This window comes from Pelobates fuscus, chromosome 5, assembly GCF_036172605.1.
Source record: "Pelobates fuscus isolate aPelFus1 chromosome 5, aPelFus1.pri, whole genome shotgun sequence".
Taxonomy (NCBI): Eukaryota; Metazoa; Chordata; class Amphibia; order Anura; family Pelobatidae; genus Pelobates; species Pelobates fuscus.
Window position 1 is genome coordinate 359,130,741 of NC_086321.1, and position 27,809 is coordinate 359,158,549.

The window sequence follows — 27,809 nt, forward strand, 5'->3', positions numbered from 1 at the left end:
TTTAAGGTAAGTAAAAATTTTTATTACAGGTTCAATTTAGATATCGGTAGTCATAATAATAATAATATGTTTCTAAAATGTATTTTGTGTCATACTATGTTCTTTCTGATGTTCTGGTGAATGCAGTATTTTGCTATATTAATGTAATCTGGAAAATAAAAGCCTTTTTATTTTCAAATAAACTATACCCCACTGCTAACCTTGATTGTTACCAAGGATCTAGCAGGCCATACATCTCTTCACATGGAAAGATAACAGTTTGCTTACATTGGAAGAATATGTATATAATTTGTTTTAGCAACAGATTGGAATATGAAGGGATAGGCGCCGGGGATGTTCTATTGGAAGGCGTAGTTTTACTGTGCCAGAATGTGTGTGACGATTGATGCAAGAATAACGCCATGGAAACCAGGCCCATTAGAATGACGCAGGGCACTTGTGTCATAAGTGTCATGGACTCAAATCCAGCGTGAAAATTGACGCAGGAATCCCAGGCGACCAGAGAATGGCTTGTTGGCCTCCTACAATCCAAAGCAAATGGTTTAACCTACAAAGTTAACTTTATATTAAACAAACTCACCAAGCAGTTTACTGAGATAATGATGTCACCTTACAAGACATTTTTAGCGGGGAAACTTGGCCGTTTCCCTTTCGTGGCTGTATGCTATAGCAAAGAGATAGTTTTTCCATGCATGTGTTTCTGTTTTTACATGTAATACAGTAATCAGGATGCCTTTCCTTAAAATGTTTGTGTTTTGCTTCTAATGTCAAGACCTGTTATTAACTGTGATTATTTTACGTAGGTGTTGTGTAAGGCAAAAAAACAAGACTCTAGCCACAACTCCCTGGAGAACGATGAAAATGCAATCTGTAAGAGGAATTACCCATAATCCAAAACACAGAAGTGGTTGGTGCACAAAAGGAACAGAATTCTCTTAAAGCAATTAGCCAGGTTCCATCGGCTTTTTGTCTTCTTTCTTCATATTAAACATATTGCATGCTTCCCGAATTACTGAACTTGGCGAAACTTGGGTCCGGTGAACTTACCCTCAGTACAACTGTTTAGCCAAATTATGAACTCAGGGAAACTTGGCAAATGGTGACTTTTCCAATTTCCATTTACTGGGGACGAGAAGATACCCCGAGGATGCCAAATTCTATATCGGATTTAAAGTCAGGGAGTCCAGAGCTAAATGATATAACACAGTACTTACTTTTCCTGCTGGTCAATATAGGTCAAAGAATAACATATTATTCTTTATTAAAAAATAAAATACAATAAACAAATGTAAAAAAACAACACACCATATTCAGAACGGCAAGTTACATTGGCTTACAAACAGAATGACAAACACTTAAAGAGAAATTGTCACTCCCCACATTTTTTAGTATGATGTTGACTTTTCCCTTATCTTTAACAAGTATGTGTTTTCTGAAAAATAAAATGTCATGTAGAATCCACACTGCTGTTTTCAACTCTATTCCAGAGCTGGGTGCCACCATCATTGCTCCTTGGCGATGACTATAATACGCTCTGTTTTCTTCTGTCATTGACCATAGTAAGTGGTGGAGATAAAGCCGAAATGTTGTTTCATTTTCTCATTGCCTAATGCAGGGGTAGGTAACCTTTTAGCAGTACTGTGCCGAAATAAGATTGTGGCTGTATATATCACATTGTGTGTATGTGTGGGGCTGTTTGTGATATTGCATGTGGGGTTGTGTGCATGTATGTGGATTGTTAGTGGTGTTGAGTTTGTGTGGATTGTGTGTATGTTTGTGTGTGGGCTGTTCGTATGAGGGGAGGGTCATTGTGCATTTCTGTGTATATTTAGCAGTGTGGGTGGCTTCCTTGGGTTCCAGTGGGGACCAGGCTGGCCATGTACAGCTCAAGGACAGAAGCTGCAACAGCAACTGCGGGCTGCTCAACTACAGTGTGGATTCCCATTCACAAGTGCTGGGAGGAAGTGATATGAGATGACTTTCTCTACGTGCTGCAATGCATAAATTGAGGATTGTCCTTCACCACCTTTTCGTATTAGCAGATATCTGAAGTTTCACGTGGACTCCTGATAGGCCTGCCATGCAAAGACACCTTGAGTGCCGTGCATGGCACAGGTGCCATAGGTTGCCTAACCCTGGTCTATTGCAATGTGTGCCCTGGCTCTACCTAGACTGAACTGGTGTTTTACGTCAATTGCTAAATATTTAACAAACATTTAAAAGAAAATGAAACATCACATGAAAAAAATATTGTTACTCGGCTACAAGTTATAGGTCATTTTCTTACTGAGTATACCATGAACTAATGTAAAGATGTAGGAGAACAGAGAAAGGATAAATTAGAAAAACCAAAGGGCTATAGGCGATTTTTAATGTTTTGTTCATTTGGAGTGATTTTCATAGAAATGACGTTTCCGTGTTAACATTATATTAAATACATAACAATTCTCACTTCTTGATAAATCAACATACTGTGTACTGTGTACTGTGTAAATTAATTATCCTGGCAGTAAAAAAAGAAAACTGTTCTTTACCAAATATGACTTGAGATTTGAGCAATGGTTTTAAAATATATCTTTTAATCCTCCCAAGATCCAGAGTTCTTGAGATTCTCAGCGATGATAAATTCTATTACTATTTCAAGTGTATAATCTTTCAGTCTACAAAAAGATTAGACCTGTGGCTTGCTTGTACACTAAACACTAGGGATGGTGCCAGTCCCTCTTGCCCTGAAGCTAGGTGAGTGAGAAGGCGGCATGAAAAAAAAAATCAATAAAAATAAATCATATAAAACCACAAAAGGTAAAGGGATAGTTAAATGATTGGAAGGGAAATAAAAAAAAAAAAGAATGAAGAACAGGGATGCGATATGGGGAAACAAGAACATGAGACAGCAGAATGAGGAAGAAGGGTAGAGAGACATTAATAAGCATGTGGGAATATGGAAAAGAGGTGGGAGAGCAATCGACTAGAGCCAGGCATAGGCAACCTTCGGTATTCCAGATGTTTTGGACTACACCTCCCATGATGCTTTGCCAGCATTATGGGTGTAAGAGCATTGTGGGGGATGCAGTCCACAACATCTGGAGTGCCAAAGGTTGCCTATCCTTGAATAGAATGCATTAGAGAGGATGGTAGAGAAACGAGGTAGCAACAGAAGAATTAGAACAGAGCAGCGAAAGGGAAGAGTTGAAAGGAGGAGAGTTAGAGTTATGACAATAAGTGACAACAGGAATCAAAACAACAGGCCTGTGACTGTGGATAACAGACCAGGTGATTGGATGTAAGAAACCGTGAAGCCGAGGAAACTAATAGCAAAAAACGTGATGAAGGGCAATAAACGGATAAAACGGGTCCTCATCTATTTGGAAAAGACCAACCAAAGGCTTTTTAAATGTGGCATGTCTCTTATGACTGGATCCTTTCTATGGTTCTTCTCTATCAGGCTTCCCCAAACACCCTGGCCCTCCAGATGTTGCTGAACTACAACTCCCATGATTCTCAGCCTATCTATTTCGTTCATAGAATCATGGGAGTTGTAGTTCAGCAACATCTGAAGGGCCGGAGTTTGGGGAAGCCTGTAATCTATATGGTTTTGATGCAAAATATCACTTTTGGTAAATACTGCTACATGTTGTCCGTGTACGGACAATTTGTATGAATGCCACTGGCATACTGTGCATGCAATAAATATTGTTATGGTCTGCTACCTTGCAGAGACATTTTATGTGTTGCCCATAACTGGCTACTTTCTATCAATGTCTTGGAATGAAGTGACTGACTGCCATAAATATTGTTCTGGTCGCGGACACGTTTTTGCAGTTTCAATGTCATCCAGGCCCTGGGGAGATAGCGCAGCTAAGCGGACAAGGGCACATGTAGGAGTGTGGGGATAGATGCATGGGATTGGTTGGGAAGAGTCTGTGGGTGTGATTATGTTCTGTGTAAGACAGTGTGGGGGAGGTCTTACCTCAGTGCCACTTGGGATTCGGGCCAGCAAACAGCTTCCCTCCCGCCCACCCTATACTATATTTTGTCGCAGCTAGCCGGGGGTATGTCCTTGCCAATTGAGTTTGAGGTTACGTTTAAGTAGATGGAATGAGATGAACAAGTTTTTTAAGGTCTCAAACCTCCCCTGCTCTAAAGGTTTAACTTTAGGTTGCCTGAGGTCTCGTGCCGATCGAGATTTTTTATGACGAGGGGGGAGGTGAGAGGGAGTGGTGATTAGGAACCACTCCATTTTTTTATTGGCAAGGACGGTTGGGTCACTGTATAACACTATGGGTGGAGTTATATATGTATATATGTTAATTTATGCTTATTTATGTCTAATGTTTTGGTTACAGAAAAGAAGAGATTTAATAAATAAAGTTATGGATGTGTTATGCAGTAATTTAGTTGTGATAATAAATGCTGTGGCCTGTTTCATCCATACTAAGTGGTCTGTCGTTATTGGGGGGTTTAATGGGGTTAGATTTTGTTCTAGGCTGCATCGCGATTCCCCACTACGTACATACATGCCCCCTGCAGTCTTTTTTTTATAAGATAATTTTAAGAAATAGGGTATATTTTATTATTTTGTTTATTTTGAACCAACAAATCACTTAAATAAAGAGCAATATTCCCGTGGCTCCCCTCTATATGCTTAATAGATGCGTCTTTGTGAGAGGTGAGAATTAATGCCAAATGGTCTATTTTAGGACTGTTATCCATTTTTCTGCTTTCTGACATACCCCCAAAAAAAAGAAAAGAAAAAAAAGTTGCTTTTAACGAGTCTCCTTTAATAAAATGTTATATTTACAGCTGCCGATGTATAAGAAGATTGTGTAGTCTAATGTATGCTGAGAGCGGTATTAAATAGATTTATTACTTCGCATTTAATCAAGGTTCCCAGAGCATCTTGAGATCATTCAAACGTCCATGTGGTGAAAGCAAAGCTTTAACTGTGAATTAGTTGATACAGACTCGATTTGATTTAACACACAAAGATAATATTATGTGTAATGTACAGGCAGGTATAGTTTGGCAGTTTCGCATTCACTAAAGAATGTGTTTATTTTAAAGGCTAAACAACTATGAATTAAACCAGCCACATGATAGGTTTACTCTACACTAAAAACTATCTTTATTTGTATTTTGTTTACAATTTAGCACAGTCTGGCTATGGAGAATGTTATCTATAGCATCACACAGCAAGAAAATATTTGGGAATGTGCACACAAATGGACCAGAAATAGTTGAAGTTGATATGGTACCTAAAAACAACATGAATACATTTTAAAAAAGGGTTCTTTTAAGCCCTATTTTTAGATGTTTTTCTTAAAACAGTTCGGCATTTTTTAATCCGATGTTTTCAATTAAATATTTACTTGTTTTGAGCACAGATATTTCCCAGCGTGCACCTGAGGTCTAATTTCTAATTGGCTGCAGAAAATAAACCTCTGTGTTTATGTCTAACTTGTCTGATGGCGAAATCAGGAGACAAGAGGCTGGGTTACACCATTGCTACTAGCATAATAAGTTCTCTGATGGCTAAGTCAATAGCGATTATTAAAAATCTCCTAAATATGACCAAATAGCTATAAAACATCAGAACCCTTTTTTCCTTTATTTTAGATAAGAGGCTTGCTTTTGTGTAATTTTTTCCCCCTTTTTTGCAAAGCACAGCCATTTTATGTACAGAAAATAAACATTCTATCAAATTTACAGTTTAATATTTAAAGGGACACTCCAGGCACCAATACAACGTTAAGGCATTTGATAGATTTTGGCCTTATTAATATGCTGTATTTTTTTTGCATGCTCAAATCTTTACAGTTTTTGCACAAAAAACACTATTTTGCAGCATTCTACACCAGCAGTTCGCCTTCTTTGCCACGCCTCTCTTGCCGGAAAGACTAACTTATCAAAAGTATGCACACAGTCTCAATCTTAACAGCGCAGAGTGAGCAGCTTTTAATTCACAACCTGGCTGCATACAGTCAGAGAAACTACAAACAGGTATTGATATCCGTACTACATGGCTCCCTGGGTGTCCTCTCCTCCTAATTTTGGTTGTTTTGTTGTTTTTCTGGTGAGAAGGGTGTAGCTAAAAAGGAATGCAGCATTCTGCAAATCAATTATTTATTTCTATGCAAAAACTATAAAGATTTGAGCGTGCAAAAACTACAGCACATTAATGAGGCCAAAACCTATCAAATACATTAAAGTAGTATTAGCTCCCTGCTGTTTTCACTGAGTTTAAGTCCATGAAACGATGCTGGACGTCCTTACCCTCTGCATGAGGACATCCAGCGTCTTAAAATCCGCGTAGGAAAGCATTGGTTCAATGCTTTCCTATGGGGAAGGCCTAATTCTCGGCACTCACTGTTCATGCATATTACGTTCCCTCTCGCAATGACGTCGGAGGAGGTGGATACAGAGCTGGCACCGACAGACCTCGGCCCTGGTATGAGGTACATGTTACAAAGGGGGTTATTTAACCCTTTGAGGACCGTGGAGGGGAGAAGGGGGCTTTGGAGTGGGGGCAGAGGGACACTACAGTGTTTGGAATACAGCTTTGTATTCTTAACTACAGAGTTATTTTTAATTGTCTGCTGGGGCAAGTTGCCCCACCAGCACACGTGACTTGGGGAGCCCAAATCCCTGTTCCGGGATGCCTAATGTTAATTATGTCCATATTTTACATTTGTCATCAGCGAGCAAAGCAAAGTATAATAACAATAGGGGATTATACTTTAAAAACAAACATAGGAAAAAAAGGATCGGAGTGACCCTTTAACCATTTTTCCATAGGATTGGGTGCTGAGACCTCCCTAAAAACTATGAAATGTCAAATAAAATGTATGTTGTATCCCTCTAAAGGAGACTCCTAACAAAAGGTCACGTATGATCTTTTTCTGGAAATGTAATTTTTTTTCCCTGTGATTTTGAGGTTAGAAGAAGAACTATAATACTTAAACTACACCATAAATCATATTTTACAAGTTGTCCTGGATAGGGTAAATATAAATGGGAAAAAGTTAGTCATGAAACATGTTGCTAAAAAACATCTTTGGGACATGGTATTCTTATAAACAAAGGTCTAGACACTCCTAATAATAAAAGTTCTTCTTTTTTTTTTTTACCAGGAAAAGATACATCGAAATCTCCGCTGGTATTCATTTTTATGACCAGTCAGAAGAATAAATTACTAAAGGTGACCTCTCAAGAAGGACTGAGAATGGAACTTAAGTTGTTGTTGCACTAACAAACTGATCTCTCTGGATTTAAAGTTATATGTTGTGGCTTTGATTTAAATGTGGCTTGACTAATTCTGAACGAGTTTACTGAGTTTTTACTAATCCTGAATTGTTTCATAGTTCTATTTCTCTTAAGAATAATAAAGGTGGAACGTTAACTGTTGAGTTATAGTGGAATGTAATTTTTGATTTGCATTTTTAACTAGAAAATATAACTTTCTTAGACTTTGATCTACCAGGTAAAAATAAATACAGAACCCAGGTTATGCTAATAAAGAGGTATTCAATTAAAGGGACATGCATAATTTGACAATTCTTTTTTAAACCAGCAAGCAAATATTTTTATATAAATATACAAAAAAAAAAAGACAAAATAAATTTAAAAGTATGAAATACATATTTATAAATGTACTATAAACATGGTCAGATTGGATTATTGGACACGCCTCTTAGCTAGGGGAGTTTCTTCATCCTCCCCCATCCCATATCCCTCTTACACACCCAGCTCAGTTTCAGACCAGTCCACTAATGACAGAAATAGGGTATTATTGTGCAGAAGCAAGAGACAGAAACCGGACACCGGAGCCTGCTCTGCAAGATACATGATCAGACTCCCTATCTTCTCTCTCTGACAGGATGTTTAACCCCTTAAGGACACATAACATGTGTGACACGTCATGATCCCCTTTTATTCCAGAAGTTTGGTCCTTAAGGCTTTAAAGGTGAAGAGATCTTCCATGTGTAAATCTGTCAGTCATGCCCAATGACCCTTTCCAGCATTCCTAGGGATAGGGCATTGATTGGTTAGATCAGTGTCACGCCTGGAGCGGGTGTGGAAAGCATAAGAAAAAAAGAAGCTGGAAAAAAAAATCATATCTACATTCCTTTTTTAAGCCTGCAGAGTGAGGCAAATTACTCATTCAAAGCTAAACTTTTTGAATGAGAGAGCTGTCTCAAGGTGATACATGTCCTTTTAAGACCTTCCTGACCTCAAATGTATCAGGTACGTCCAACAAAAAACGACCCCGGAATAGCCGGCTTGTGCAGTGCCTGTCCCCCTCATGCCTTCAAAAAGTTTTAAAAGTTAATAAAAGTTGGAAAAAAGTTTAAAAAGTAAATAAAAGTACTTAGATCATATATATATATATATATATATATATATATATATATATATATATATATATATATATTTATTAAAATACACTTAGATTACGTTAATTAGATATATAATTATAATTATATATGTCAAAAAATAAAAATAATAAATAAATAAATTGAAAAAGATAAAAAAAATAACAAAATGTAATTAAATTAAATTTTTTTAAAAATGATATACCGGTTTAGATTTGTTCTAACTGTATTTTGATATTAATATACATATATATTTATATGTATCAAAATACATTTAGTATGATGTTATAAATACATATATGTATATATATGTTTATATATATTTATATATACATATATATATATATACACATATATAGCTATATATAAATAAATAATAATAAAAAATATATATATGGGGGCGTGGCCTAGCAGCCGACAGAGATGGCAGCTTAACCAGGGAGCACCCGCGCATCCACGCTCAATCAAGCACCGGCAATCCGCATCGCAACCGCAAACCGGCACCTACATGCCCCACAAGGGTCCTAGTGCCACCCCACGCAGAAAAAAACGAGGGGAACCGCTTGATTCCTCCCCCACAGTGGCAGACATGTTCGTGGCCTCCAAAGCTACACAGGCCGCACAAGATGGCCGCCGGACGGGCACACGAGGTCTCCAATCCCCATCTGCAGACACAGACAAGGGCAGCCCGGACAGACTGGCGATACCACCGCACAAATCCTACAGCAATTAACTGAGGTAAAAACGTTTCTGGCGGGGGAGATCACACGCAGTGCCCTAGATATTAAGGCAGAGATCCAGGCCCTAGGCGCCCGCACAGCAGAACTCGAGCAGCGCATGGAAACCCTAGTACAAGGCCACAACTCAGTGGTGCAACACTCCACATCCCTAAATCAGCACATTAGCGAACTCGAAATGCAAGTGGAGGACCTCTCCAACCGCACCAGGCGGAACAACCTCCGAGTCAGGGGATGGCCAGAAGTGACACAGGAAGGCCCCCTGGCACCCATCATGGAGGCATACTTTAGCAACCTATTACCAGATATACCCAAGGTACAGTGGGCAATGGACCGGGCGCACAGGGCTCTGCGCGCCCGGCACCCAAACACAGCCGCGCCACGAGACATAATAATATGCTTCCGCTACTTTACAACTAAGGAGGCGCTAATGAAACACAATAGACACCATGAACTTACCTACAAGGGAAAAACCATATCCCTGTACCAGGATCTGGCCCCAAGCACATTGCAAAGGAGGAAGGAGTGGAGGCCATTAACCGATGTACTACGGCAAAACGAAATCCGCTTCACGTGGGGCCACCCATTCAAAATCGTGGCCTTCAAAGATGGAAAGACATTTGCTTACTTACCGGGAGGAGATCCGAGGAAATTCCTCCGGGACCTGGACATCGCGCCACCGCGAGACTTCGCCCTACCGGGACCTGCTCGACCTGCTCTCACGCCCCTTCCAAGGGACTGGTACACGGCAACAACGCAAGCGGCTAGAGAAAACTAAAATCTGGAGCCGGGCTGAACGGCCACAGTACTTGAAGCAGCAAGCTCTACACAGGACAGTTAAGTTCATCCAGAGGATGACCCCATGACATTTCACACCATTCTCTATTGAACTATTATTATGGGACTCTCATTGATGAATAATGGGGGGGAGGGGGAGGGGGGAAAGAGCGGGAAGACACTGGGAAATCTGCACAAAACTTTGGGTGGAGGGGTACCAGGGTCATAGACTAGACCCAGAGGGGCCCAAAGCACTGGGACCGCTAACACTTAAATAGTCACAACTTGGTACACAAAAGCGTACTCTATATTGCTTTTATTAGCTCAGCCCTCACTCTTTCTTTATATGCCTTGTATAGGCTGAATCACTTACGTAAGAAATGTCAGTAGCATGATATGGGGGAGGGGGGAAGCTCTAAATGATGCACTGTAAGGTACAAGGGGGGGAGGGGGTAATTCGACAGCAAGGTGCCACGGACACAATACAGCCCTTGGACTAAACCATGTGGTGACCGCTCACACTGAGGGAGATGCATCACGACATGCTAAGACATAATCTATTGGGCTAGCACTCATTAACACATTGCTAGACTGCGAAACCACCACCAGACAAGGAATTAGTAGGTGCGGGGGGAGGGAGGGGGGACGGGGGAGAAAAGCAGGCTGCCAACCGGCAAAAAGCCTACAAACTTAGACAGCATGGCGCCAAAGATGCCAAAGAGCCAACCGCACAGAGACCGCATGCCCTGAGGGAGACATATAGACCAACACAATACAGAGATAATGCACATAAGACACAGAACAAGCCCATATACTCGGGACGCAGTAAGGGAGTCAGACCAACCTCCAACCAGGGAGGGATAGCCACCCCAACAACTGCACAACCCACACACCATACCTCCCCCGAGAAAGATACCCCGGAAGATACCACCAAAAACGAGACAGCACCCACATACAATTGAAGGGGAACTTTGACTCAGACCCACCACACCCGCAGAAAGCAAGGCGGAGGCCATACGCAGCCCCCCCCCACATCCCGCAGAGACATATCCGACTTGGACGGGTCAGGGAACTACACCATAGTGGACGTCCAGCTACACCTGAAGCAATAAAAACCCAGGGGAGACAATACAGAGGGTAATGCAACCCTCGACCTTATCAAAAGACCCTAAACCAAGGGCTCTAACACGAAGCCGGTTGCCAACCACACCACAGTGGATAGGCGCGGGGCACTCACCAACTCCGAGGGGTGACTTTCCACACACCACTCGGAAGGGGTGAACACCCCCACTCTAATCTGGCACAGGTTAAGACCAGATGGTTATCAAATGTTCAATTTCCATGTATATATGAATATGAATGTTTATCGATGATGTTTTTTGTTACTCAACTTTTCTATCTTTCTCCTCCACTATCCTTTAAGACAAGTACTAATCTCCAACCCAATTCCTATGCCTGGATGCTGCCCACGCCGTCGGGGAAGAGTTCCATACCTGAACCCACACACACTGCCAACCGCGGCTCCTGGAAGACGGGGGTCCACGCCACACTCATGGCACAGATTGCACCTCCATATGGCTCTTAAGGTACTATCACTCAATGTCAAGGGCCTCAATTCACCCAACAAGCGTAGACTACTGGTAAGAGACCTAAGGACAAAGAAAGTAGACATAGCACAAATACAGGAGACACACCTCCCCAGGTCGGCAGCCACAAGACTAACGGACAGAACCTACACGACAGTTCACGAAGCACGCTCACAACGTAAGCGGGCAGGAGTGGCAATTCTCCTGCGAAGGAGCTGCCCACTGCACGTTATGACCATCCAAACTGACCCAGAAGGGAGGTTTATCTACATAGGGGGCACCCTCTACACCATTAAAGTGCATATCATTAATTTATATGGTCCCAACGAACCAGATCAACTATTCTGGACGAATCTGGAGATGTTGGTGGCTGGGAGGGGGGGGGGTGGGGAGTCCTCCTTGTTGGAGGTGACTTCAATGCAGTGCCAAGTCCGGCAACCGATAGAAGCTCAAAACCAGGCACAGTGCGATCGCAGGGCAGAGGGAGCCAAGACAAACAATTACACACATTCCTGACACACACGGGCCTCCTAGATGCCTGGCGGCTACAGCACCCAACCACAACTGATTACACTTTCTACTCAGCACCACACAACACCTACTCCAGAATAGATAACATGTTCCTCAATGGAGCAGGGATGGCCAAGGTTCTACACACAGATATTAACAGTATTACATGGTCAGACCACGCAGACATAACGCTTACACTAGGCAACCTATGCTACAAATCCAACTGGTCATGGAGGCTCAATACTAGCCTATTAAGGGACGATACAATACAAGCCACCACCCGACAAGCTATCACAGAATACTTTGCGATAAACACAAACCCCGAAACTAGCCCTACCACGATCTGGGCAGCGCATAAAGCGGTCCTACGCGGCCACTTCATAAAACTAGCTACCCAGAAAAAGCGAGCTAAAACAAAACAGCTACTCGACCTACAATCTGCCCTACGTAAAAAAGAGCAACAACACAAAACGAATCCAACAGACTCGAACCTTAGGGAACTCAATAGCCTCAGACACTCCATCAGAGATCTCACCCTGGAGGCGGTGTCACGCTCCATACTATGGTCCAGACGAATGTTCTATGAGAAGGCAAATAAGACAGATACACTCTTGGCTAGGGTGCTACGCCCGAGACCGCAAGGCAAAACCATAACAAAAATACGCACAACAGCAAACACACTAGTCAGGACACCTGACACGATCAACGAAGTGTTCACATCCTATTTCTCAGATCTATATAATCACTCACCCCACCTCCGGGCCACCAACGCGCCATATATAACAGACATACACCAATTTCTCTCTGAACTCACTATTCCAAAAGTGAACAGGACAGAAGCTGACGCACTACAAGAACCAATTACACAAGTAGAGGTAGAGGCAGCCATAACATCCCTGAAAGGCAAGAAGGCACCAGGACCAGACGGATATGACATTAGTTATCATAAACAATTCAAAGACGTGTTAGCCCCACCACTCACGATTCTTAGTAACCACTTCATGCAGGGAAGGGCACCCGTCAGCGACATGGCAACGGCAAACGTCGTCCTCCTGCCAAAACCAGGGAAAGACGACACACTAGCCCCGAGCTACAGGCCAATTTCACTAATCAACACTGACCTCAAAATCTTTGCTAAAATCCTGGCGTCCAGACTCACCTCCCTACTCCCGCGCTTGATCCACCCGGACCAGGTGGGATTTATGCCAGGCCGCCAATTATATGAAAACACATGACGAGGGGTCAACACAATCTGGCACATGGGGGAAAACAAGGCGCCTTCTCTGGCACTATCATTGGATGCGGAGAAGGCGTTTGACAGAGTACTATGGCCATACTTATTCGAGCTACTCCGATTTCAGGGGTTCCCGGAGACCTTTACAACAGCAATACAAGCACTATACACCGACCTGAGAGCACAGATTCTCATCACAGGGGCACGAAAAACACCCTTCACCCTGGGAAACGGCACCAGACAGGGTTGCCCATTATCCCCCCTGCTCTTCGCCTTATCCTTAGAGCCACTACTTCAAGCCATCAGGCAGCACCCACACATTAAGGGCGTCGATATAGGGGGCACACCGTTCAAAGTCTCGGCGTATGCCGACGACGTCATGCTGACACTCAGAGAACCGATGCACTCCCTCTAGCATCTAACGCTGGTACTGGAGAGATTCGGAAAAATAGCAGGGTACAAAATCAACTACTCCAAATCCGCGGCAATGCCCTTCCACCTGGAGCCCCCAGACCTAGCCCACATACGCGACACGTATCACTTTAAAATAACCACAGAGGAATTCATGTACTTAGGGGTACAACTAACAGCGAACACATCCTCCTTGTATGCCCGCAACTACACTCCCCTATTCAGAACCCTTCTAGCGGAACTGGAGCAGTGGACGGACAGGCCCATTTCCTGGATGGGGCGAGTAAATTCTATAAAAATGAATGTGCTGCCGAGGATACTGTTCCTCTTTCAAGCACTCCCGATAAGGGTAACCCGGGGGGACCTGACTGGCATACAGAGAGCGATAGATGCCTTCATCTGGCACAACAAACGCCCGCGAATAGCACGCACCCTCATGTACAGACCAAAACCCGGGGGGGGGGGGGGGCTAGGATTGCCTAACGTATTCGCCTATTACCTAGCTGCACAGCTGACACAGGTAATACAGTGGCACACGCCTCCAGGCAGGAGACGATGGGTAGATCTGGAGTCGCTGATGACGGGTCAGGATCTCCCACAATTTTTCATATGGGCACCTAAAACACAAAGAGCCATGTTAAGAACTGCGAATCCAGCCATACTCAACTCCATACAGATATGGGACCAAGCCAAAACGAAATACGCTCTTAGCTCCCAGTCGTCACCAATGACGCCAGTTATTAGAAACAGGGCTTTCCCCCCTGGAATGCAGGCAAGAGACTATAAGGGGATAGAGGCCACGGGGCTCCAAAGATACATACACCTATATGTGAACCAAAACGTAGTCACATACGAACACCTAAACACCAAAGCCACCTTACAAACGAGAGACTACTTTAGGTACATGCAGATACGAGATTTCGCACAAAAACCCGAAATACGTAGGGCGGCCCTGACACCACTAACCTTCTTTGAAAAATTGTGCTACAATGAGACAACACAAACTAAACTCATCACACTACTGTACAGCCACCTCAACGGGACTCCGGACGGGGAGGGCGCGCTTCGATATACTGACCAGTGGGAAGCCGACCTGGGGGAGGTGCTGGAGGGAACAGAGTGGCAGGATATCTGGGAAGCATGCAGCAAAACCACAATATGTGTAACACTCCAAGAACAATCTTATAAAACACTATTTAGATGGTACACGACCCCAGTGAAACAGAAACACATGGGACTGAGCCCCACTGATGATCTTTGGCATAGGTGTGGGGAGAAAGGAACATATGTACATATGTGGTGGGGATGCCCGAAAGTCACGGAATACTGGTGCAGCATAGTGGAGCTCGGCTCTCAAATCCTACATAAGCGAATGGGGTTAGACCCATGGGCTTGCCTACTCTCAAGACCCACAGAGGGCCTCACCAGACACGAGCAAAGACTCCTTAACATGCTCTATTTGGCGGCCCGTAGGTCCCGGGCACAGCAGTGGTCATGTCCAGACCTCCCACAGATATCCTTGGTTATGACAAAAATGCGAGACAATTATATAATGGATAAACTAACCTCCCAGGTGCGAAACACCATGAATAAGTTCCAAAAAGTCTGGGACCTATGGGAGCAGTACGATACTTAGAAGAGGACTCGGGGCGTGGGGCGGCATCCACACAATCCAAAAATGGCAGGATTGGGACTCACCCAACACCAAAACCACACCAACACTCGGACGGGTGGCAGCGGCACCACTACCGGACGGGGGTGGGAACAAACCCGGAATGAACAACACAGCTTGAGGGGACTGGCAATCCTCTATCATTAATTCAACCGGACAACATACCAAACTAATATTTACAAGCATGTACTTGTCTCTAACTCTCTACTTTTCCTTTCTACCTATCTGTTCACGGTAAGCACCTCAGACCTGCAAATCGGCAGAAGAGGGAGGCAGATCGCAATTCCCGAAGAACATAGCAAGGAGCGGGTGGGCGGTCGCACGCCCAAAGAGGCGGGGACTGACACTCCACTTCCCAAGCCTAACCCTCCACATTAAAAGCTAATGTACATAGTACGAAGTCACCCACAGCAAACATGATGTATATAATATGCGTAAACTAACAATTGTCATTTGCATTCTGTAAACCATTATGTAACACTGAACTGTCTCATACATAAATGTAACCGTCTACATGTTTACCATCTGCTTCGTCAAACCAAAAATAAAGAATTAAAAAAAAAAATATATATATATATATATATATACATATATATTTAAATTCTACAAATATATTTATGTAATATTTTTACATAATTAAATAATTTTATTAATTACAATTTGAGTGACCTGCCTGACAACCCAGGCAGAAAGTCCAGAGAATTTGGTTCGCAAGCTCTATATTTAACCCTGTAACTTTCCAGGACACCATAACACCTGTACATGAGGGGTACTGTTTTACTCGGGAGACTTTGCTGGATACAAATATTAGTGTTTCAAAACAGTAAAACATATCACAACGATGATATCGTCCGTAAAAGTGCAGTTTATGTTTGCATTTTGCATCACACACAAACGGCACTTTGACTGACGATATAATTGTTGTGATATGTTTTACTGTTTTGAAACACTAATATTTGTGTCCTGTGGAGTCTCGCGAGTAAAACCAAACCCCTCATGTAGAGGTTTTATGGTGTTTTCAAAAGTTACAGAGTCCAATATAAGGCTTACATTTTCTTTTTTTCAAATTGAAATTTGCCATATTGGTAATGTTGCCTTTAAGACCGTATGGTAGCCCAGGAATGAGAATTACCCCCATGATGGCATACCATTTTCAAAAGAAGACAACCCAAGGTATTACAAATGGGGTATGTCCAGTATTTTCTAGTAGCCACGTAGTCACAAAAACTGGCCAAAATTAGCATTCAAACTAGTTTTTTGCATTTTTCACACACAAACAAATATGAACGCTAACTTTGGCCAGTATTTGTGACCAAGTGGCTACTAAAAAAGACTGGGCATACCCCATATTGAATACCCTGGGTTGTCTACTTTAAAAAATATGTACATGTAAGGTGTGATTCAGAGATGGATGACAAATAGCAAAGTTACAATGTCACTATTGATACATTTAAAAAATATATATTTGGAAACAGCAATCTCTTACTTGTACTTAAAGCCCTATAACTTGCACACAAAAAAAGAAGCTAAGATCATGTTAACATTGGGTACTTCTAAACTCAGGACAAAATTTAGAAACTATTTAGCATGGGTGTTCTTTGGCGGTCAAAGTTAGAAAAAGTGTATTTTTAAAAAACTTTCATCATATCTTAGAATTTTTTTATAGTAAACTATATGATATGATGAAAATAATGGTATCTTTATAAAGACCATTTAATGGCGAGAAAACCGGTTTATTATATGTGTGGGTACAGTAAATGAGTAAGAGGAAAATTACTGCTAAAAAAACACAGCAGAAATGTAAAAACAGCCCTGGTCCTTAAGGGTAAGAAAATTGAAAAACAGCCTGGTCACTAAGGGATTAAATTAGGTAACTTTCTTATAGGTTTACAACCACTTGATAGATATGACACATTATTACACTGTATTGGTTTATGGCTAGCTGTGATACTACAGATGTTTCTGGACTACATTTCCCATCATGTCCAGCCAGTATGAGGAAATGTTTTGAGAGGAGGATTAAAAAAGTAAAAAATAAGTGATTATCCTCTTAATACGGTAGAGGCTGCAGTGTACACTGGAAAATGAGTATCATTAAATGTGCTGATCATTATATTTCCATAATCTGTCAAATCAGGTAGACATGAATGCAGAAAGTGAGATAGAGACTTTAAATATAAGATGGCTCAGTGTTTCTTCTATAAACTACTGTGTGATTTATCCGTAGGTTATTGCAGCTGTCGTCAGTCTAGATATGGAGAAGGATTACACACTCAAAACCTTCTCACACATTTTCTGCCAAACGTCTCTTTGCCTGGTCTACAAAGAGCAGAGGAAATTATATTTAAAAACTGCCTAAAAGGACAAGCAGTGGTGCAATAGACCAGGCAATAATTTTACAATAAATAATAAAATAGAAAATAAACATTTGAAGCTGGATAACAGAAAAAGCAATGACTTATGTGTGAAAGTATAAATACTTTATTTTTTTCTGATAAATGAAGCAGTGCCTCCCTTAAAGGAACACTCTAGTGTTATACAAATACAAATGTATATTCCTGATGCTATAGTGCCCTGTTGTAAGTTCAAGTGCCCTCATCCCCGTCCAAAGCAAAAATGGCTGTGTACTTACTTAACTCTGGCCCTCCAAATGATGCTGAACTACAAGTCCCATGATTCTTTGAATGAACTAGATAGCAAGAGAACCATGGGAGTTGTAGGCCATCAACATATGGAGGGCAAGAGTCTGGAGAACCCTAGTTTAAAGTTTTTATTTGAACTACACCATACCTGACTAGTGACCAAAACACATGACAGGAAACAGTCATTCTTTCGCAGTTCTATCTTACTATAAACACTTTAGGAGGTCCTATTGTTAATGAGCGGAAACTAAGTTGCTGGGAGGATCATACCCTTGCAGTTACCAATTCCAGCACATGCATGGAGTAAGGATAGGTTCCAAAGGAGTATGTGGTCATATATTGGGCAGTGGAGGATCATCCATAGGGACATTTGGGGCAGTGCCCACCTGTTTTGCAATATTTTAGACATACTTAGATTCTTTTTCTGGAGGGAAGTGTGGTATGTGAAAAAAATACTGGGAAAAAAATAGTGCCTCTTTAATTCTTTAATAGCTTTAAGTTCTGCAGGGCCCCTACCCCTCATCGATAGCTGTTTGGAGAAGCTTCTTTGTATTGTACCCAGCTCTGTGCATTATGTCTATATTTTTTTCTCTGCTCTGTTTTTGGTATGCTTATCTCTATATTGTACTCAACTCTATGTATTTTACAGATATCTTTATGTTGTGCCCAGCCCAGTTTATTGTAAGAGTATCTCTGTATTATTATTATTATTATTATTACTGGTATTATTACTGGTATTTATATAGCGCCAGCATATTCTGTAGCACTTTACAATATTATCAAAGGGGGAGATATAACAATAAATGAGACAATTACGAAAACTTACAGGAACAATAGGTTGAAGAGGGCCCTATATTACGATCAGCTCTCTGTATTGTATGAGTATCTCTGTACTGTATAGAAAGGAGAAAAGTCTGGGTGAGGAGTACAGCACCCCACTATCTTAAAACGTCACCAGACACCACTGATATTGGAGTATCTGAAGCAGCCATGATGTAAAAATAATAATTAAAAATAATCATTAGGATCTGGAAGGATGGTCTTGCAACTTGCAACTTGCAACTTGCAATCTCAAATACGTTGTTAACCCTTTAAGGACACATGGCGGAAATATTCCGTCATGATTCCCTTTATTTCTGAAGTTTTGTCCTTAAGGGGTTGAGTCCAGTACGATTGTCTGGCATCTAGAATTTGTAGTCACTGAAGCATGCTGGGGGGTGTGATAACAAAAGAGCACGGAGGGAACAGAATGGCTAATAGTGAAGCAAACCTCATATATAGCAGCCATACATCAAGGCTGGAGATTGACATTGACAAATTGAGAATAGTGATGTCCCGAACGGTTCGCTGGCGAATAGTTCCTGGCGAACATAGCGTGTTCGCGTTCGCCTCGGATGGCGAACATATGTGATGTTCGGTCCACCCCCTATTGTCATCATTGAGTAAACTTTGACCCTGTACCTCACAGTCAGCAGACACATGCCAGCCAATCAGCAGCAGCCCCTCCCTCCAAGCCCCTCCCACCTCCTAGACAGCATACAATTTAGATTAATTCTGAAGCTGCATTCATTTTTTTTTGTATTTTTTTTTGTGTTTGTGTTTATTATACATTATCCTCCATAGCCGGTAACCTGTGTTTATTATACATTATCCCCCATAGCCAGTAACCTGTGTTTATTATACATTATCCCCCATAGCCAGTAACCTGTGTTTATTATACATTATCCTCCCATAGCCAGTAACCTGTGTTTATTATACATTATCCTCCCATAGCCAGTAACCTGTGTTTATTATACATTTTCCATCCATAGCCAGTAACCTCTGTTTATTATACATGATCTCCCACATAGCCAGTAACCTATGTTTATTATACATTATCCCCCCACAACCAGTAACCTGTGTTTATTATACATTATCCCCCCACAACCAGTAACCTGTGTTTATTATACATTATCCCCCCATAGCAAGTAACCTGTGTTTATTATACATTATCCTTCCCATAGCCAGTAACCTGTGTTTATTATACATTATCCCCCCATAGCCAGTGACCTGTGTTCATTATACATTATCCTCCCATAGCCAGTAACCTGTGTTTATTATACATTATCCCTCCATAGCCAGTAACCTGTGTTTATTATACATTATCCCCCCCATAGCCAGTAACCTGTGTATATTATACATTATCCCTCCCATAGCCAGTAACCTGTGTTTATTATACATTATCCCCCCATAGCTAGTAACTTTTGTTTTATTATACATTATCCTCCCATAGCCAGTAACCTGTGTTTATTATACATTATCCTCCCCATAGCCAGTAACCTGTGTTTATTATACATTATCCCCCCCACAACCAGTAACCTGTGTTTATTATACATTATCCCCCCATAGCAAGTAACCTGTGTTTATTATACATTATCCTTCCCATAGCCAGTAACCTGTGTTTATTATACATTATCCCTCCCATAGCCAGTGACCTGTGTTCATTATACATTATCCTCCCATAGCCAGTAACCTGTGTTTATTATACATTATCCCTCCATAGCCAGTAACCTGTGTTTATTATACATTATTCCCCCATAGCCAGTAACCTGTGTATATTATACATTATCCCTCCCATAGCCAGTAACCTGTGTTTATTATACATTATCCCCCCATAGCTAGTAACTTTTGTTTTATTATACATTATCCTCCCATAGCCAGTAACCTGTGTTTATTATACATTATCCTCCCCATAGCCAGTAACCTGTGTTTATTATACATTATCCCTCCCATAGCCAGTAACCTGTGTTTATTATACATTATCCCTCCCATAGCCAGTAACCTGTGTTTATTATACATTATCACCCCCATAGCCAGTAACCTGTGTTTATTATACATTATCCCTCCCATAGCCAGTGACCTGTGTTCATTATACATTATCCTCCCATAGCCAGTAACCTGTGTTTATTATACATTATCCCTCCATAGCCAGTAACCTGTGTTTATTATACATTATCCCCCCATAGCCAGTAACCTGTGTATATTATACATTATCCCTCCCATAGCCAGTAACCTGTGTTTATTATACATTATCCCCCCATAGCTAGTAACTTTTGTTTTATTATACATTATCCTCCCATAGCCAGTAACCTGTGTTTATTATACATTATCCTCCCCATAGCCAGTAACCTGTGTTTATTATACATTATCCCTCCCATAGCCAGTAACCTGTGTTTATTATACATTATCCCTCCCATAGCCAGTAACCTGTGTTTATTATACATTATCCCCCCCATAGCCAGTAACCTGTGTTTATTATACATTATCCCCATAGTCATTTATCGTTGGACCTAGGCAGCATGATGTCTTAGGCCGGCCCAGAGAGTGAGTGAGTGAGTGAGTGAATAATATAATATATATGTTTAGAAACATATTAGTAATATATGTAAATCGGGTTCATGCAAAGAGGGTGAAAAGGTATTAAAGAAAAACACACTTATTGCATCAAATTTACAAAGCCAAACTTTTAAAAGCTTTCCTCATTTCTTTCTCGGGATGAGGAATATATCGGTTGTAGACTGAGGATTTCCATCTGCCCAATCTTTTAATAATATGCACTGGAGTGTCAGTGTTGAAGGAGACCGAAGCTGCCCCTATTCTAAATGAAAGACCCGAGACATGGATACAACCCAATCTTTGGAGTAGTGTTCTGATGAAGATGAATTTAGCCGTAGTCAGAGGGATTCAGTGAGAGTAGTGGTGAAATGTGTGTGGCATGACTGAGTGTGGGTAAGTAAGAGTCAAGTATTTTAACTGGGCACTTGTTCTAGGTGGGATAAAGTGGTATAGCGGATGGATGAGTAGTTTGGTTCATTTTAGAGGTTTGTAGAGAAAGTATATAGTGATCATGATTTTTAGCGATATCCAATATTTTTAAGGTGGTCCCAGTGCCACCACTCATATCTCAATGTCACAATAGCTTGCATTTAAAAAAACAAAAAAAACTTTTTTGACTGTAATATAATAGCAGTCAGTTTCCTTCACACGTGTGCGTTTCAGGGCCTGCCAGGGCACAGTGTCACACCAGTGCAACTCATATCTGGTGAAACAGTAGTGTACATTTAAAAAAAAAATACAGGGGGCTTGTTGTCACCTTTCGGGGACCCTTGGTGTTGTACGTGGCTGGGTGGAGGAAGAGACCTTCAATGACATCAGTGAGGACAAGGAACGGAACATGGCTAGCTTGGTATCCAACCTTGTGCAAATGGGGAGATTGCGGTTGTGCAAATGAACTGTTTGCGGTTGTTTGCAGTGCGTTAAACGGGGAGTTTGGTCTGTCACTGTGAAGCGGGCGTAACCCTTACACTACCTGATCGATACAACATCATACCTGATGTTTTAAAGCACGTTATTCCAAACAATTTAGGAATGTTAGGTGATTTATGCCCTTTATGGATTAAAACCAGACTCTGCATCAACTATGTCATTTTCCATGGGAGTTTTGCCATGGATCCCCCTCCGGCATGCCACAGTCCAGGTGTTAGTCCCCTTGAAACAACTTTTCCATCACTATTGTGGCCAGAAAGAGTCCCTGTGGATTGAAGTCTATGGCGGTTCGCCCGGTTCGCCCGTTCGCGAACATTTGCGGAACTTCGCGTTCGCCGTTTGCGAACAGAAAATTTTATGTTTGCGACATCACTACTTGAGAATATACTTTTGCTTTTTGTCATACTTTTTGTTATATTCTGACGTGATAGAGGAACACTCCGCACACATTAAACACTTCATCTTGTTGAAGTGATTTATGTATCTGGAGCCTGTCACGTTAGTGATAGTTTAGAAAAAGTGCAGATTTCAAAAGAAATCGGCACTTTTATAATTGGGAGCAGAAACCCCATCCATGCTTGTCAATCAGAAAGCCAGTAAAGTTTTCGTCCCGGCTAATTAAAGTTGCAGGCGTGCTGTGTAAGTGCATAGCTGCCTTCTCTTCTCAGTGACCTGTATTAGTCTGTGCTGGGGGGAAAATAGGAGGACTTGCGTGCGCTGCAGACAACAGATCTGCAGCTTTTTCAAGCTGGTTTCAGATCTACGTACCTCCAAAGAAAAGATGCATAAATAAATGCACGCATGTTTTCATTGAGTATATCTACTAAACAGTGGTTTTAAAAATATTTTCGGGACAGTGAATGAATTGTTCCTTAAAAAAAAAAAATAATCATACCAGATACATCAAGCTGACATAAAACAGCATCTATCATAATGCGACATAGGCGAGTACTTCTACAACAGCTGGGGGTTTACCTGATAACATCTGTTATCAGGTAAACCTGATGTCATTCGTGATTTGTTTCAGGTGAAAGTAAGAGCTGATCCCTAGTCTAGCTGTCACTCATTTGCCTTAGATGGTAAAAAAAAATAAAAATCGATTTAAGGGGTGATAATCAAAGTTACCACTATGTGTTTAGACTACAATTCTCGTGATTCCCTGAACACCTTAGGAATGAAGAAAATGATGAGTCCAATACCTGGGTGACTTGGGGCAGACAATCCTTAGCTAGATCATCTTAAATGTTTGTTCTTGATGGTAAGACACGATAAAAATGATTTCCCAATTGTTTCTTCTATAAAAAAAAAGACTGTGATCCAAATCTTTCAACTAATAGCTTCTGCCAGCCAAGTGGCAATTAACCTTTCATTCAACAACTAGCAATAATCTCATAATTTACTTTTAAATACAGTTAATGTCTGAAATTAAATCAGTTCCTGTTTATTCTTTTTACAGTTTATTACAAGGTAAAATAAATGAGAAACTACTCAGGCAAATGAAAAACACTCATCGTTGACTCTCTAAGTTTTCCTAGAGAATGAAAACCCACTTGCAATGCTTTGGTACGTGCATGTGCCATAATTATTGAGTGCATCTTCACACGGCTTCAAACACAAACATGTTCACCAATATTCCTCTATACAGTAAAGGTAAGACCATGGTTGGCCGAGAAATGGATAGTTACCGCTTCCTGGACAGCATACTGGATACAGCAGTGAGACAGGCACCAATGTAGCATAAGAGATACTTTGAAAAGAGAATATTTTGTTTTATATTTAATGCATTTATTAGGATGATTTTAAAATATGTAGCAAAATCATCCTTCAGAATTCTTTCCGAGTGCCACTAATCAAAAATGGTCTTTGTATCTCGATCTATTCTAGGCATTAAAGTAGTAATTAAAGGCAAACTACACATGCTATAGATTGGTTAAATTAAAATAATAACTTAGCCGTATTTTTATCAACAGTATCATGTGAATAAAAAATAATATGGATGTTGTTAATTAGAATATATCAGTATTGCAATATTGTTTAGTCGGGGGTTTACTTAGCACAAGTACAAGAGTTTAACTGCACTGCAAATTTGTTTGCTAAATTAGTCTTCGTATCTTGATCTGGCACTTTAAGAAAGGCCTATACCTTGTGATCATTTACTTCATTTGGGTCAATTATGTAGCCAACATCTTAAAGTTCAAATATAATGTTTCTCTCTATCGCACAGCGAAATGTTAGACACCTCTCAGAAAAATCAATCTCGGTGACTTATGATAAGATCACAGGGTTTCTGAACAGTCACTGAAGATTTAAAAATGGCTGCCCCCATGCTTAAAAATCAGTCAGGTGTTTAAGTAATAATTAAAAAGTTTAAGAAAAAAAAAAAAAAAAAGATTACTATAGCTTGGTTAAATTAAAATAATTTGTTTAAATTTTTTTTTTATCAACATCAAAAATATCAATGCTTTTAATTAAACTACATCAGTACGGGGATGTTTTTTAGCTAAAGCTTCTGGAATAATTGCTTGTTTCCAAAAACTATGGAGAACAAACTCACAAGTCAGGGGTTTACTTTACGAGTAGCAGAGGTTAACCACACCGCTAATTTTTATTTAGTTTTAAACATTGCCAGTAAGGCTAATTTGTTCAAAATGTATTTCAGGAGTTCTAATTCTGTTTGTGACCTGTACATATATTTTTGTATGCTAATTAGGAATCTCTTCAGAAACACATTTTCGTTGTTTTGTTTTTTGTTTTTTATTCCCAATTGGCGTCTAAGAATTAAAAAAGTCCTTGCAAACTATTCATCCAAGATTTTTCCCATCACTGCAGAATGTAAGAGGGAGTTTGTTACTGAATAGACCTGTTAGTGAATAGGAATCCGAAAAAAAATTACGCCCTTTGTGAACAAAATGTTATCATTCTATAAAAAGCATTGAATTTTGTTTTATGCAATGCCGTCTTACCCTGATGACTTCCTGATGGCTTTTTTTTTAATTTTTATTTTTTTTTAAGAGAACATTTCTCCTTCAGTCTTGTCAATGTTTAAAATAATGCTGTTACCCAATCTCATTAACAACAAGCGCCATGGCTCCAAACGAGAAAGAAAAGACTCCTCTTTTAAGGTTTTTCAGTCTTTGGTATTTGATTCTCATTGTTGGTTTATAGCTAATGAATCAACATCTCTGCACACATTTTTCACATTAATTTGCAATGTTCTTTTCAGACGAGGAGTCATTAAACCTCCCCCAAGATTAGACACATTTTAGACTTTCCACTTGATAAGTCATTTACAGATTTAGCGTCTTCATGCCCTCTAGTGGAGAGTCTCAAGAAGATAATAGCTTCGTTGGCACCTAGACATGTAAACTTTCTATAAAAAAAAAAGTTGAATTCATAGAAAATGAAAAGAAAAAAACAAACACTTTTTCCCCCCAAAACAGTCAATATAATGTAATGTTAGCACACTTCACTGAATGACTTTATTAAAATATTAAAATATTTTATAAATAACCTGATTTGGCATAATGTTATCATATTTGGAATATTAAGTGGGCATTCTAAGCAATATGACCAATACAGCTTGTTGTCATTTGTATGCTGCATAGAAATCCCCAGTACCATTCTCTAATTTAATATTAAACTGTTTAAAAAAAGGTTTACTATAAACCAAAGGACTTTCATGTCCTGAGATATTCCATTGATAATACAAAATTAACAATGTCAATTGTGTCCCGCCTCTGAGACACCGATTGGCTGAGAGTGTCTCCAACATGCCCCAGCACTCTCTAAGCCAATCAGTGTTGTCCAGGATGGAAGAATACTCAATACTCAATATTGCGGGCATAAGGGTTGTCCCCTTGGTGCCAAGAAGACCATATTAAACTAAGGGACTTCTAGGCTTAGAAAGTCCATTATTCTGATATTAACTGCAAACGTATTTTTTTTTTTCCAACTTTTGTTTGTTTCCTGAAATGTAGGCAACACCTACACTGAAGAAATACGCCTCTTGGTTTTTGCCAGTTGAAGAAGGTGTCAGTCTTAAAACTGAAGAAGTTATCAATAGTATTAAAATAAAAAAATATATATCTCCTAAAGATTCTTAGAAAAGGAGAGGAACTGAGAAAAACTATGTGGGTGTTGCACCACTAAATCCTCTTCATCTTTGTCTTCATCACAGTCATCATCGACAATATTCTGTATGTTTTGAAAGTACTAAATGTGCTGTTTGCTTTGCAATGCAGTCAAATGTAGCAACAGGGCGACGATCACTTATATGCCTTTGAATGTTGGACCCAGCATATGTTCGATGGCAATAAATTCCCTATTTCTTTATGAAATCTTTCCTTTATTTTATAAGTGGAGACACACTTAGGAGAGAAAAAAAAAACATCTATTTTTATCTTGGCCATTTGGTAAGGAATTTCTGATAAATGTTCACTGTCGGATACAGACGTAAGGAATGCTTAAGAAATTGGCTTTACAATCTTCAAGACGTTTTTGCAGCTTAACTCATAAGGTATCATGTAGAGATTTCTTTGTACTTTAAGATATGTCTGAGCAAACCCCAAGTTCAGGGGGACACTTGGGGGTCCTGTCCTGTACTACCAGGTTTGCTCTTGATTCCCTGCATCTGGGGGCACAACAGAACAAGGGACAGCACACGCATCTAATTAGACACAACGCACTTTTCAAACCATACTGAGGGCATTTGACGAACAGATCACGTTGCAGACGACTGCATCTAAAAAGTGCTGGTAATGTTTCTTTAAAGAAGATGTTGTTAATGGGAAATGCCATCTACTGTCATAGAACGAAAATGAAGAAGAAATGTTTATCTCTACTTTTGTTAAAGCGACACTATAGCCATTACAGTTTTTGTAATAGTTATGATGCCTATAGCATTTCCGTGCAGGCCTTTAATGTAAACACTGCCCCCTGGGGGGGGATACAGTGCTTACATTGCTGCATATGAACAGCTCTAGTGGCTGTCACTAGTGACAGCCACTAGAGGTGCTTCATAGTCCAGTGCTGCACAGTGTTCAGCACTGGCGTTCAGATTATCAATGCTACATTGCTGCATATGAACACCTCTAGTGGCTGTCACTAGTGACAGCCACTAGAGGTGCTTCATAGTCCAGTGCTGCACAGTGTTCAGCACTGGCGTTCAGATTATCAATGCTCTGCATTGATTCAATGCATCTATATGAGGAGATGATTATTGGTGCAGTGTGGTATTTTGCTGTGCATGTGAAATAGCCTCCCAATGCTTTCCTATGGGAAGGCATTGGATTGGCTGAGATCATCATGATTGATGATCTCTGCTGTGGAGGCGGGGCCAGCTGCAACGATATTGGCATGGGGAAAAAAGGTAAATTTAAACACATATATACTGCAGTCTAAGGTGGGCTGGGACCTAAATAGTTCGTCTAACACTACAATGTCAGAAGTACAAGTTTGTGTTACTTGACACTATAGCATCCATAGGACACTTTTTACATACAAGGATTTTGGAAATCCATGTTTCATTTGACAGTGTTTTTACTGGGCAGAACTTGCCATATTA